At 35.0% G+C, this 15,390-nt stretch overlaps 1 protein-coding gene across 9 annotated transcripts in view; it reads right to left on the bottom strand.

The window, feature by feature from the left end:
- The window catches only part of LOC145263644 (PDF receptor-like), a 787,341-nt gene that overhangs the window by 32,987 nt on the left and 738,964 nt on the right, over nucleotides 1-15,390 (bottom strand). The gene's annotated exons all lie outside the window — the stretch shown is intronic.

The following is a 15,390-nucleotide window of genomic DNA, read 5'->3' as shown; positions in this document are numbered from 1 at the left end:
ACCTAATCCATTCGGCTACCATTAACCGCTTGAAATAACGTTGAATTTTAAACATCTTAATTTTAAGTGTTCATTTACGCCAGACAGACAGTGATCTAATCGTTATACGATGATCTACGCATAAGAAAATATATATATATATATATATATATATATATATATATATATATATATATATATATATATATATATATATATATATATATATATAAAGACAATAAATATCCCCTGTAAGGGTAGCTGCGCGTGTAATTATGAAGCAAAGGTTGCTCAGTCATCAACCACATCTCTTCAGAATCGGCACTGCTTGAATCGAAGGTAAGGAGAGGCTCAGGACGATTGGAAACAATGCCGAGATAAACGGAGATAACCCCATTTTAGTACTGACCAGGCTCAACGTTGTTTAACAATATATATATATATATATATATATATATATAACTACTTCATTTACTCACATAAAATTAATATACGAAAGTATAGATTTATGCGTAAACTTTAAGTATTTACTTCAAAAGTGCACAATACGTAGGTAGAGCTAGTTAGTAATTTATAAAATATATATGGCGATTAAACTACACTGAATATTCGGCGTTTCATCCACTCTAGCATTCGTCAGGCTTATGCGCGAATTCTGTGGTTGTTTCTCGTTTTTATATGGTCCTCTTCTGTTGAGGATTTTAGTTAGCCAACCAGCTTTCTAGTATCCACCGTGCCCCTTCCTATCAGCCAATGGGCATGCATTTTATCGAACAAAGGGTCTGTTTTAGAACTAGGTTAGTAGTTTAAGGCAGACCTTTTCCTTTTTTTTTATATATAAATATACATATGTGTACATACATATATGCACATATATATACATATATATATACATACATATATGTGTGATCGTTTATGTATATTCATGTTTATTTAATTTATTTATTTGTTTATATATATATATATATATATATAAGATGACCCACTTAAAAGTTGCCCGATTTCCTTAATCTTTCTCTTAACGACAACCGACATCACAAGATAAAATGCAATTCTTTTTCCAACAACATGAACACGTCTCACAGATCACTGAGACGTGTTCATGACCTGTTTACGGAAGAGAGAACAATAAGCAAAGGGTTATGGCCACCACGTTCCCCGTCATCATGTGATTTTTATCTTTATGGGGACTTTAAAACAAAAATTTTGTGCAAATAATCCTCACAATCTGGACCAACTAAAGGAGAACATTACCAATGCTATCCGGAGAATTACCAGAGAAGATCTACAGGCATTATCTGCAAACGTTGTTAAAACGTGTACAGAAATGCATAGATGTCAATGGGGAGCACTTCCATCATCTTTTATAACACTAAAACAATAAAAGAATGTTCTTCGTCTCTACTACATTTTCTGGGCTACTTATAAGTTGGCTACCTTATATATATATATATATATATATATATATATATATATATATATATATATAAAGCTGAATGTCTGTGTGTGTATGTGTGCGTGTGTGTATGTGTGTGTGTGCGTCTGGTCACGATTAGGCTCCTATATGGTTGAATATTTAAAAAAAAAACTGATTACATATAATGATAGAAGATGTATCGAGACACAGGAATGGGTATGTTTGAAATGGCAGAACGGTGGTTCATTAAAATTGTGGGGTCTGCGCTAGCCTCTGGTCCATACCTGGCATGATGAAGATATCTTACCCAGGGATAGTGCACATTATTTTTCAAGTTCAAGGTCAAATGTTAAGGATGCTGTACACTCAGGTACTGGAGCGTACTGCAATAACCTGCGCAAAGTGTATTTCACTCGCTGCTTATTTGGCAATTAAGCGAGACTCTCTTTGTTTGTTTGTAAACAAACTAGCAGCTCGAGCTCTGTATAAGCGATGGGCGAATGTTTATTTCATAGACATTTGATGAGACGTTTATGAGCGCTAATCTATGATCCAGTGGTTAAAACTGGCGATTATCAATGGGATAAGCCACAGCTAGGGAAATGTGTTAGTCTAGCTGCACTGATGAGTTTTGATACAACAAAACAGTACATTGTGGATGACTATATATATATATATATATATATATATGCATGCATATATATACACATATATGTACATATATATATGTATATATATACATATATATGTATATATATATATATGCATACATATATATACAGACATAATCTCTCTCTATATATACAATTGTTTTCAAAGAATATATCTTTAACAAAGCAAAATTATCAACATAAAAACTCAACACTATTAAGAGGAGCCAACAATAATATTAAATGAAAGATGAGGAATAAAATTTATATATAACTTCATTATATCATCAGAACAATGAGGGATTTAATAGACAATATATTTGCATTTTGTATAATTCTGACCCTTCTCTCCTTCTGTCGAGGAGCTGTTATCTTCGAAATGCAATGGCCTAAAGACTTTTCTTTTTTTCTTAATTTTCCACTTTTCCTTTTCCTTATTGTTCTGAAAATGTAATAAAGTTATATAAAATTTTATTCCTGATCTTTCATTTAATATAAAGCTGAATGTCTGTGTGTGTATGTGTGTGTGTGTGTGTGTGTGTGTGTGTGTGGTCACGAATAAGCTCCTATATGGTTGACTATTTAAAAAAACTGATTACATATAATGATAGAAGATGTATCGAGACACAGGAATGGGTATGTTTGATCTGGCAAAACGGTGGTTCATTAAAATTGTTGGGTCTGCGTTCGCGCCTGGTCCACAAAGTATGGAAATAAAACAATTAAAAATTAAAAAAAAAAAAAACGTTTACAAGTGTTTTTGATATAGATGTGCATAAGAATATTTTGATAAGTATGTTTTAACTTAAATAGGGATGGTATAATAAAATTGTGGGGTCTGCGTTCGGGCCTGGCCTCCATAGAATGGAAATAGGCACAAACTTTAATAAAGACTTTTCATATCTATCTGCGTAAGTATACTTTGAGAATATGTTTCAGTTTGAAGAAATATGGTATAATAAAATTATGGGGGTGTTCGTTCGCACCTGACCTCCATAGAATGAAAATATGTCACAAAGTTTAACAAGATTTTTTAATATAGATCCACAGAATATTGTGATAAGTGTTTCAGTATGAACAGGTACGGTATAATAAATTATGGGGTTTATCTATTTTATTTTTACTTTCATCATATTTTGCTTTGGTTTTGATACCCCCAAATTCGAAGCTATCTCTTTATAGCCCTTCATTTTCATAACCTATCATACTTTCATAAATCAGAGTCCATTTTCTGTAGGCTTTTTTTGAACCCAGTAAACGACGAGTACTTTTGCTAGTATATATATATATATATATATGTATATATATATATATAGTCTTCCATTACTTTCATCATATATATATATATATATATATATATATATATATATATATATATGTGTGTGTGTGTGTATAGTCTTGGAAGTTTTTTAACCTTTAAAACTATACAAAAACTTATTTAATTTTTATATTTTTATCATTCGTTAGAAAACTGTTTAGTCAGTTAATCATTAAATCACCTGCAATCAATGCATCAACTTGCTCTCAGCGAATTCACTTTAGAGCTAATATTAATTTAAGGGATCATCAGTTGTTTGCCATGAAACACTGTTGCGGGGATTTAAAAACAAAACAGTATATAAAAGCATGGCTCCCCAGCTGTGTTGATCAAAGACCACCTCCCTTAATCTTAACAACAAAAACATGATACAGATATTAGATCTAGTTTCCTATTCTTAATTAATTTGTCTAACCTATTCATGTTATATCCATGTCATAAAAATTAATTCCTTTCCTGTGAGATCCGTCCGTTTCCAAATTCAAAATAGATATATATTTTTTTAATTTACCACTCTCGTATTTATAAGATTAGGATGACTACTTATCACCCCCTACTATGATTATTACTTCATATATTAACATTCTTATTTATTTAAAACTAGCGGTGGGTACCCGGCGTTGTCCGTGTTTTTAGATGCGTACGTGGTTGGGGGGGTAAAATGAAAACAAAGCGAAGTAATACCCCTGTTTAAATGTCATAAAAACAAACAATGTTAAAACCTGAATCCTGAAAAAAAAAATTTAAAAAGTGAACGTGATGCAATACGAACAGTCCAGGGGTGCCCGGAAGTTTGAGGGAGGCTCAAACTCGAATCATTTAGGTGAAAGCGCAAAAAAAAAAAAAAAACGAAAAAAAAAACGTGATGAATTAACTAAAAAGTGAATTAGATCAAATATCAATTCCGCAGTGAACGAATTCTAAATGGAATTTTGTTGTTTTTTCGAATTCTAATTGAATTTATTTGTTTTTATTTTAATTTAATGTAATGCAAGTGAATTCACGATATCGTTGCGTTGTAATAATAAACAGTAAAGAAATAATTTTTTGTGTAAAAGTAAATGTTTAGTTGAAAGCACTAATAAATAAAGGTATAGTTATATTTCAAGGGTAGAGTCGTTAAAACCGGAAGTAAGAACGGGTTAGTCCCGCAGAAAAAAGTAAGAAGAAAACAATAATAATAATCGCGTTTTCTTTTTATACTTTTTTTATTTTTATTTTATTTATCTAGAAAACAGAAAGCATAAGGATGGAATACTGTTGCCATATCTGGGCAGGAGCGGCCAAAAACAGCCTATCATGCCTTGACAGAGTACAAAATAGACTTCGTGGCTTAGTGGGGGATGCCCTTTTCTCTTCCCTGCAACCTCTCTCCCACAGAAGAGACGTTGCGAGCCTATCCTTGTTTTATCGTTATTTTCATGGCAGGTGCTCGTCTGAACTCCAATCTCTGGTCCCCCCTCGCCAATCTTTCACGAAAAACACCCGTCTAGCTGAATTCACTGTGAAAAATTTCCCCCACTCTATATCTGTGCCTAAATCAAAACGTGGATTCCATGAACAAAGCTTCTTTCTTAGAACTGCACGCCTGTGGAACTCTGTTCCGTCTGTCTGCTTCCCACCGGACTACAACTTGGATGTCTTCAAGTCAAATGTTAACAAATTCTTAATGAACCGCCCCTTTAATTAAACACTTCATCAAATCTCCACACTAACGTAATGTACTTGCAATAACCCTTATCCCTGAGTGGCTTCCGGGCCTTTATAAGGTGTGATCACTGTGTAAAAAAAAAGCATAAATCAGGGGAAGAAGATAAAAAACGGCATAAATAACCTTGTACGATTCCAAACTGGTGTTTCCTCATACTGTTCCTTGTGAACGCATCCGATGCGGTGTAAATGGGGGGAGGGAAAAAGAGTAATCTAATAGAGAGAAAAGATGTTGTAACTTCCATTGAATCTAACCGATTTTGGCAGTGAACTCTCACCGGGAAAAATATAGGAATGTACGGTTATTGAGGAACTGTAAGGGTAATAGGCCTATAGCACACCTCAGATCCTGTGCTGCAGTTTGTGCATATTACATTTGTATGTAATGCTTTGATTTTTAATCCTATTAAGGTCAAACTCACGGGAAAAATGCGTTCATTTTATTTATCTAGACTAGACCAGACTAGAAGATTAAATATATATAATGATTAAAATATTTATAAATATACAAAAAAAATGTTAATAGTCTATTTATTTTATTTTATATAATAAATTTTATACATTACAAATATAGTTTTGAATTTCCTTTATTAATATATTCTGGTTAATTTTATACGATTCAAAAGCATCAGGATAACGGACAAATTCTTTATTTAACCGTTTTATCATCTTTATTACTAAGCTAGAAACTGGTGGTATAAAATCTAATAATTTTAAAGTAACGCGAGCTATTCTCAAAAACTCGGACATAATGGTTCCATAAAACATAAAAACAAGGCAGGTACTATCTCTATGCGGCATACGAACTATTTGAATATATATAGATATACATACACATATGCGTATATGTTTATTAGCGGGGATACCTGGCGTTTAATAAACCACATTGTTTCATAGGTGACGCTATGAATAGTTCATATATTGTTATGGCTTGCAATAAGCCACAAAGAAAACAGAACAAGAGAATAGAGTTTAAATAATGTAATACTGGAACAACAATGTAAAAAGGGTACGACTGAAAAGAGTAGTAAACGTCACCGAGCAGGCGAGGGTCGCTCTGGTGTTTAATCCACACCTGGGATCAAAAGGTCTATGGTTTATATAATGGATAGAACAGTCCATTCGGAGGGTGATTCCTCCACAACACCCCCTCCCAAGCTGATTTCCGCGGTTGTGAAAATCAGTATTTCTTCCTTTTGGGGCAGACCACCAAGGGGTATGTGCGCTTCCTCTTTCTACCGGAACGTCTCGGTTCTGGCATCCCTTTTGGAGGGTCTATGTCAAAACAGTCATACACAGTTTAAATAGCCTCACTGCCGTCCTGCGGTGGTTATTCTTGATCCTCATAGAAGCGTTTCCTGATTTCGTTCAAGTGTCTCTTATGTTGGAACTTTGGGCCCTGAATGATGTATGTAACATGGCCGATTCTTCGTAAGATCGTGCCCTGTTCCCAAAAAGAAACGTTGTTTCTAAAATATATAAAATACACGTTATCCACGCTGTTAAACCGTTTCGTTGGAATTGTAGAGGTTCTGTTGTGTACTATGTGTTTGGGTAGCAGTTTATCAAATACGGATTTTATTTTCGTCCAAACATGATTTCTGCTGGTGATCCCGCATCTGGTTTGTTCAGATTTCTCGTGATTCTGTAAACCTGCAGAAATTGCTGAAGGGCCTTTTCTGTTGGTGTACCGGACGCCTATTTTTAATGTTCTTTTAAGCGTATCGACGAAGGCGTTCGGCTTGGCCGTTGCTTCTGGCGTGGTACGTGAGTGTCGTAATATGCTTGACTTGATATGTCTCGCAGAATTCTCTGAACTCTGTCGAGGTGAACTGTGTAGCGTTATCGCTAACCAAACAGTTTACAACCCCAAACCGAGCAAACAATTCCAATAAAAAATGTGTCATTGCCGTGGTCGATTTTTTGCATCTTAGTACCTCTGGCCATTTAGAGTAAGAGTCAACTACTATCAGATAGTAAAAATCCTCCACAGGTTCGGCATAATCGATGTTGATCCTCGAACATGGTTGTTCGGCCTTAGGCCAAGGTTTATATGTTATCGGTGGTGCTTTTGCAGCCAAAGCACAGCCTTTGCATCTGTTCACCATGTCGGTAATATATTGGTCCATAGCTGGCCAATAAACAAAACTTCTCATTAGGCTTTTCATTCTGTTTATTCCTGGATGTCCCATGTGAAAATCCCTGATATTCTTTTTTGAAGGGTTTGGGGGATGACAACCCTTTCACCGTATAACGCAACCAGAAAAAAATGTCTTAACTGGTGTCACCTAGTGCTAATTTCTGCTTCATGGTTTGGATGAAATTGTCATTTAGGAATTCTGACTTAATTTCCTGAGGTGTGACCCGCAGTTCGCGGATAATATTGTTTATCATGGTTTTTACATCATTATTAATACATAGTGACGCGATTACTGAATCTTCAAGAGGTTCCATTTTGGCAGGAATCAGTCTCGATAGATCGTCTGTATGGGATAGTTGTTTTGAGGGAAGAAATTCAATTGTAAAAATATAGTTCAGCTGAATAGTTCCCCATCTTAATAGTCGGTTCGCAGTGAATGTTGGAAGTCCTTTTTTTGATCCAAAAATAGATATCAACGGATTATGGTCAGTTTGTAGAAAAAAATGTTTTCCGTACAAGAACCGGTGGAATTTTGAAACTGCAAATATAATTCCTAGGGCATCTTTCTCGATCTGAGAATAATTCTTTTCCGCTGGCAAGAGAGTCAGTGATGCGAAAGTTTCGAGTCATCTGGCATTCGATGTAGCATGCACGCCCCGACACCATATTGACTAGCGTCGTTAGTTACTATTATGTCCAACTGCGGGTTGATATGCGCTAGGGATAGTTTTGAAGTCAGGATTCTTTTTATTTCTTGGAATGATGTCTGGCAATCTTCTGTCCACTCCCAAGCCTTATCCTTTTTCAGCAATTCATTAAGTGTGTGCGCAATTTGTGCATATTATTTGGGATGAACCCCTGGTAATAATTTACCAAACCTAAAAACTCTGCAATTGACTTATGTTTACTGGTGCTGGCATTTCTTTAATAGCGGTCGACCTATCTGGGTCTGGGCGTCTGCCATCTTTATCGATTATTTGACCCAGGTAATTAATTGTTTGTAAAAAGAACTCGCATTTATCTGCTTTGATCTTAAATCCATAATCTTGTGTTAGACTGACTACTTGTCTAATATGTTTTTCATATTCCTCCCTGCTTTTGCTCGTTATGATAATGCCATCAAGATATGCGACTGCGGTGTCGAAACCGGACAGCATAGTACCCATTACTTGCTGGAATATTGTGCCACTTGATACGAAACGCGAGTCTTTCGTATCTGTACAAACCTCGATGAGTGTTAATACAGAGGAGGTTAGCGCTTTTGTCGTTTACCGGAATCTGTAGATAAGTGTCGGTTAGTTCGATCATAGAAAAAAACTTGCCGCCATTTAATTTCGTTAACACTTCTTCTGGACTAGGTAAAGGATAGTGAAACTCTTTTAAGGACCCGTTGAGTCCGCTCGCGAAGTCGGCGCAAACGCGAATTTCCCTGGACCTTTTCTTTACGTAAACTGCCGGAGCAGGCCACTTACTATATTTAGTTTTAGCCAGTATACCAATGTTTTCTAATCTGTCTAGTTCCTGGTCGATTTTGTTCAGGGAAGCGAACGGGACATTACGTTTCTTTTTAAACACCGGTTGTGTGCCAGGTTTCAACTTAAAATCTGCGGCCATTTTTGTACATCTCCCCAGACCAGGAGTAAATACGTTTGTGAATTCATTTTAAAACAAGTTATAATTTTCTCCGTTTCTGCTGGGCGGGCGGGGGTATCTATTTTCTTGCAGAATGTGGATATAGGAAGATCCCAGAGACGAAACCCCTCCATTCTGTCAGAACCGAACAGATTCTCACTATCTTTTAGCACATATAATCTTAGTTTTTTTTTGTTTTCTCCCATAAAGTAACGTTTGTAATTAATTCACCTTCAAAATGAATTTTTGTACCATAAACGGCCGTCGCCGTTCTGTTAGTTTTTAACATTGTAGGCTTTCGTAATATTTTCAACGTTTTGAGATTTATTATTGAAAGATCCGATCCACTGTCTAATTGGAATATAATAGCCTTTCCGAAAATGTTAACCGTTACAAATTTGCGTAGATTTTCATCTACGACGTCCTTAGTTCTGGTTTGTCGTACACGGCTTCTATTCTGAGTTTTCCTTCAGTGAGAACTTTTATGACCGCTCTTATTACATAAATTACACCTTTTTGTTAAAAATGGGCAATCCCTTACCGAATGTATTCCACCACATCTGAAACAAGTGCTCGGTGCTTTTAGTTTTTCTGAGTTTCGGTGGGTTGTGTCTGTGTGCTATTTCAACGGTTTTTTTCTTAGTTACTTTTTTATATTCGCGATGCCTGCTTCGATATTTTTTTCATCTTTTTTTATAATTTCTACTTTTTGACAATCCTCAGTCAATTTTTGAAGTGTTAAGTTCGGTTCATTTTCTAATTTTATAAGGACTCTGCGCCTGATTTCCGCATGTTTTCCCGAAGTTTTCCCTTGCGCAAACACAAAACATTTAAAATTGTCTACTGTTAGTTCAGACAACTTAAAGTCATCACAGTGTTTGTTCACCACAGCTGCGTAGGTGGCAAAATCGTCATTATCGTCTTTTACCACATTCAAACATCTCCAACGCTTATGGAAAAGAGACGTTTTCGGCAAGAAAAGTTCTGTTAACAAATTTACCGTCTCATAGAATGATCAATCTGCTGTTTTCCGAGGCAAGATGTAATCCACGAATTTATCATACTCAGCCGTTTCCAATTTTTGTAGTAGAAGTCTGGTTTTCTTTTGATCAGACCAGTTGCTGCAGTCAATATTAAAAAAAAATCTTCATAATGCCGAAAATACGCTGCGAATGATTTTTCCTCTTCCTCGTATTTAAAATTGTATTCTGAGAAAATGCTGAATTGCTTTCCGCGTTCGCATTATTTTTAACAATTTCTGCAAGTAACTCCTCTGTTTGTAATTGACGTTCGGCTAACTGTTTTTCGGTTCGTATTTGACATTCCGCTAACTGTCTTTGCAATTCCTTTTGCTGTTCCTCGAATTATGACTGACGTTTTGCGGCATCGATATGCAACTTCGTTAAATGTTCCAACGCTACTTTCAATTCGTCCATTTTGCTTTGTCAGCATTAGCAATTTCCAAACGTTCGCTGAATTTTACAAAACCGTTTTATTCTTTCTTATTTCTTTCTCCAGACAATAAAACGAACAGAAAAAACATAAATATATAAAAAGTTCATTGTCTAAAGATAAAAAAATCAAGTGTATATTTTTCTCCAGAGGAAAAAAATAAATAACACCCGATTTTAGCAGCGAAAACCACAAGTGACGAATTCTTTTTCCAAAAGTATAAAAATTTACCTTCCTAAGTCGCGACGGACCTTTTTCTTTTTGTAAAAGTACAGCGCTATCTTTGAAAGTCGTGATGAGCTTTTTTCTTTTAATCCTTTTTTTCCCCGTAATGATCGGCGTTTTTTTTTTTTAGTTACCGTGTACCTTTCAGTTGCTTGATAACATTTGAGTCCGACATTGTTAGTATTTTTAGACTACTATTTCAACGCGAGTATTTTTTAAAAATGTTACTGATTTCCATTTTAGTATGCTTCTTGAATCCAATGTTGTCAGTGTTTAGTTTTTTAGAATACTGTTTTTAAACGTGAGTACGTTCTCCGAATCCAATATCGCCAATGTTATGGCTTGCAATAAGCCACAAAAAGAACAAAACAACGGAATATAGTTTAAACAATGTATTACTGGAACAACAACGTGAAAAGGTTACAACTGAAAAGAGTAGTAAACGTCATCGAGCAGGGTTCAAAAGGTCTATGGCTTATATAATGGATAGAACAGTCCATTTGGAGGGTGATTCCCTCACAACATATATAATAAAAAAGTGAGATCGTTTTCTTGGCAAATTCCTGTAGCCGTGGTGCTTCTAACGTAACTCCTGTTTCTGTAACATATTGCAAACATTTCCTTGCTTCCGTTAAAAAGTTGTTAACGTCTATTTTAACTTTGGGTGGTTTTGCCCACCCATTCTTTTGTTCGCCACTTTTGTCCTCTTCCGACGGCACATTGCTGGCGGACGCCATGGCCGACGGGTTAGAAAGGGGAAAAAATAAAAAATAATAAAAAAATAAGGTAAAAGTCCCGTTCAAAAATAACAGCAGGAAGATAACAGCAATAACAACTTTAACAAATAAAACAAATTTAAAACGGCAATAACAATAATAATAATAATAATAATAATAATAATATGTAAAACAATCGCAGGAAAAATAACAAACCAACGTGACGATCGGTCGCTCTGGTGTTTAATACACACCTGGGTTCAAAAGGTCTATGGCTTATATAATGGATAGAATAGTCCATTTGGGGGGTGATTCCCTCACAACATATATAATAGAATAATATACGACAAAAACAGTGGAGTATATACAAGTTCTCCGTTTTCCTTTCTTCTTCCTTTGCTTAAAAAAAAAAATTAGCGTCCGTAATATTAATCGGACGATTTTTAAAATTTTATCATTAGAAATTCAAGATTATATAAAAACACGAGATTTGCATGAGATCTTGCAATGTGTGTGTATGTTTCCAATTCCGGTCATAAAACAGATGAGTATCGGCTGAAGAAAGCTTGATATGGTTATCTAAATCCATCCCCTATGATCAAGTTTGAAACCGACGGTATTGATGAGTTATCTCATCTAAACCTACTGAAAATAAAAGTATTAAAAATACGCTCCTATTTTTGGAATGTTCTCTTACAATAGAGCATTCTGCTCGAATCCAAAATATAACTAAGTGTATATATATATATATATATATATATATATATATATATATATATATATATATATGTATTTATATAAATTTTATATATTAGTGTAGGGACCCTTAATCGGAATCAGGAATCGAAAAATCGGAGCTTTTTGGGGTATCGGATTGGGAAAATTTGAGCCTATTTTCCGATACCAAAACCGATTCCTTTAATTATTAATTTTATTTGATTTAGTTTTTATAAAACGTCTTCCACAGCTTGTAGTAATAATAAAATAATAAATATTTATTGATTTAAACTTCCAGTAAGACTAAATCTCTAGATCTCACCGTCACAAGTGTGTTTTTACGTTTGACAAGATACATGGACATTTAAGATGTTTTTTACAGTAACCGGGACAAAATAACACTTTTATAATATTTAGAGATTTATAAAGAATCGGAATCGGTTATTGTATCGGAATCGGGAAACATATTGGAATCGTCCCATCGCTAATATTTCCGATTCCTGATTGCTATTCTGATTAATCGTCCCAATGCTTATATATATATATATATATATATATATATATATATATATATATATATATATATATTCGATAATACATATATATATATATATCACGCTTTCATATTTTGATTGTCACCGAAATCGGTGAAATCCATCGCCACGCATTGTAAGGTTACAATACGATAACACATGATATTAGGAATCAAGTCCCCCTTGCTGTTATTTAAGATCATTTACAACCATAGCAGCAAGTTTTAGTCTTCCCCCCTATAAAAACCAGAAGTTTTGAGGAAGTATCAGACATTTTGTAATTCATATGCAAAACTAGGAAAACAAATGAATCTGATTGAAACCTTTTATGACTGTAAATAAGTTTCAAAAATAGATGGTCCCTTTAATGTGCGACCGTAAAGGCAAATGTCAGATAACCCACAACACAATTTCAGGTCATAATCTTTCCAACGAGCCCTCATTTGTTAAATTCTGATTAGTAGTCGCTGAGATTTGGAATTCATATAATTGTCAAAAAAGGTGGTATATCTATCTATCTATCTATCTATCTATCTATTTATCTATCTATCTATCTATCCCTATCTATCTATCTATCTATCTATCTTTATCTATCTATCTATCTATATATTTATATATATGTATGGATATATCTATACTCGTAACTAAATTGAATATTGAAATGCTCATATCTTTGGTTCTTTGGGACGAAACTACATGAACATTTGCAGGATTTTTATAAATTATAATACTATTCTATGAGAAAAATTTTATGAAAATAGGTAAAACTGGTAACTTTTGGAATTCCCTCTCTGTTTCTTGCTTTTCTGGCTGCATCAGCGTACAGAAGTGTAAATGTAATGTGAACAGACATCTCCCTGCTCAACTCCCCGTAGGAGACTCTGTATGACACGATCTTAAATAGTATCCTTTTACGTTCAAGTGACAAGCTGCAGTGTTTGGGATGAAAAAGAATAAAAAATGAACATTCTGTTGACTATCTAAAAAAAAAGATCGTCCGATCATGATCAGGAAATGACCAACACTTTTAAGACGATTAATGATCTTAGCAACAACAACAAGTGAAGGTTCACTCGAAATGAAGTAGAGACATTGAACCAACCACCTGAATCAAGTTGTAAGTTCTGCTGACAGACAGCTATTACACAACACGACACAATTTTGAATATCTGTAGAATATGATATTTCGGGAAATACCCCTTCTTCAAATTGGTGTTCGACTGTAGTTCAAACACGCATATAGTGGTAGGCTTTTGTTAACGTGCCCTGTTTTGAAATTGCTCACGTTTATTACAGCCCCATATGCACATCTTTTAAAAAATCTCAATCGTCGGTTTGTGTGAATGTATGCATGCATAGACGTATGTATGTTTTTATGTCTGCCAAAACATTTCGACAAACGCGACGGACGCTAATGAGATCGGTATCGTTTAAAAACTCGTCGTCTCGGTCGACAAAATATAAAAAATTAGCCAAAAACATTAATTCTTTCACTCTCAACTGGGTAGCTTTCTACAAGGAGGGGGGATCTTTGCAAAGTCATCATCTCGGTTGGATTTACTACACTTAATTTCAATGCTCGGAACTTCTTTTCCTCCTTCACCTTACGGGTTCGAGCCTACCTGCCTACTACTATGCCGGGCACCTTTGCTACCATTGTTTTGATTTCCCCTCAGGGGTTCCTTCCTACACCACCTCCACACACCCAGACAAAGGCGGGCACCCCCGCTAGTCTATTACATAAATCTCATCTGTCTGTTAGTGTGTATGTACGTATGTTGCTTTCCGCTTATCTCGACATTATATGTATGTAAGTTTGTATGTCTCGCTAAAAGTTTTGACACACACAAACAACACAGACAAAATTGGAATCGTTTGAAAGCTCAGGCTCTCGCCTGACAAATATCCAAAAATTGGTCCAAAACATTAATTCTTTCATCGTCAACTGGACCATTTTTTATAAGAAGTGGTTACTTTTTCCGTCGACATTTGTCAAAGTCATCAGACATTTTGCGTTGACTAAGCTTAATTTGAACGGCGGTGACGTCTTATGTCACGGTGGGCGTGGTGACAAAACGGTTTGCTTTTTTTCACTTCCTTTACCTCTTAGCGTTACATGTTCGATCCTGTCTATATGCTTACTACTCTTTTTTTTTGCGCTCGCACGGGTATTCGCTGCTATTTACATTTTCTTAGAGTTGGTTAAAACTTCTCCACACCGAAACAACGCTGGGTACCGCCGCTAGTTTTAACTGAAGTCTAATATATATCTGAAGAAGGAGGAAGTTTCCGAAATATCATACAATACAAGATATCAATATATAAATATCACCACTACATAATCTTTCGAAAATCAAACAGCAAGAACTGTTAACATAGAAAGAACTGAAAGAAATGATTCATACAACATAACTACGCAACCATAACAGCTGCATACTAAAAAAAAAAAAAAACAACAAAAAACAGAACTGTTAAACCTGACAATTATATGAGATAACAAGGAAATATTAGCAACCTTAGTTTAAATCAATGTCCCTAATGATGCTGGCATGAACAGAACTGAAAAGGTAAAAAAAATTAAACACCAAAATCTTACGGAAGATATATATCGTTGCAGTAATCATAGAGTCCGTGAAAAAAAAAGAACCGCCTGAAAAATATACCCAGTGCACAAAGTGCAAGGGATATCCAAACAATGACGTTTCCATTTTTAAAAACAAAAATCTCTCAGTTGAAGTCTCTGAAATGCTCCAGCTCCAACGAAAAAGAAAACATTAGAAAATCGAAAAAAAAAATCACTATTAGACACGGCAGAGAATTTGAATCCCTGATAGACATCCTCTTAAATCACTTAATCATATAAAAGAATATAAAAACCTAGTGAATATACCCAGTGCACCA

This window comes from Euprymna scolopes, chromosome 39 (assembly GCF_053919585.1).
Source record: "Euprymna scolopes isolate OS-2025 chromosome 39, ASM5391958v1, whole genome shotgun sequence".
Taxonomy (NCBI): domain Eukaryota; kingdom Metazoa; phylum Mollusca; class Cephalopoda; order Sepiida; family Sepiolidae; genus Euprymna; species Euprymna scolopes.
This window is presented reverse-complemented; position numbering and strand designations above follow the sequence as displayed.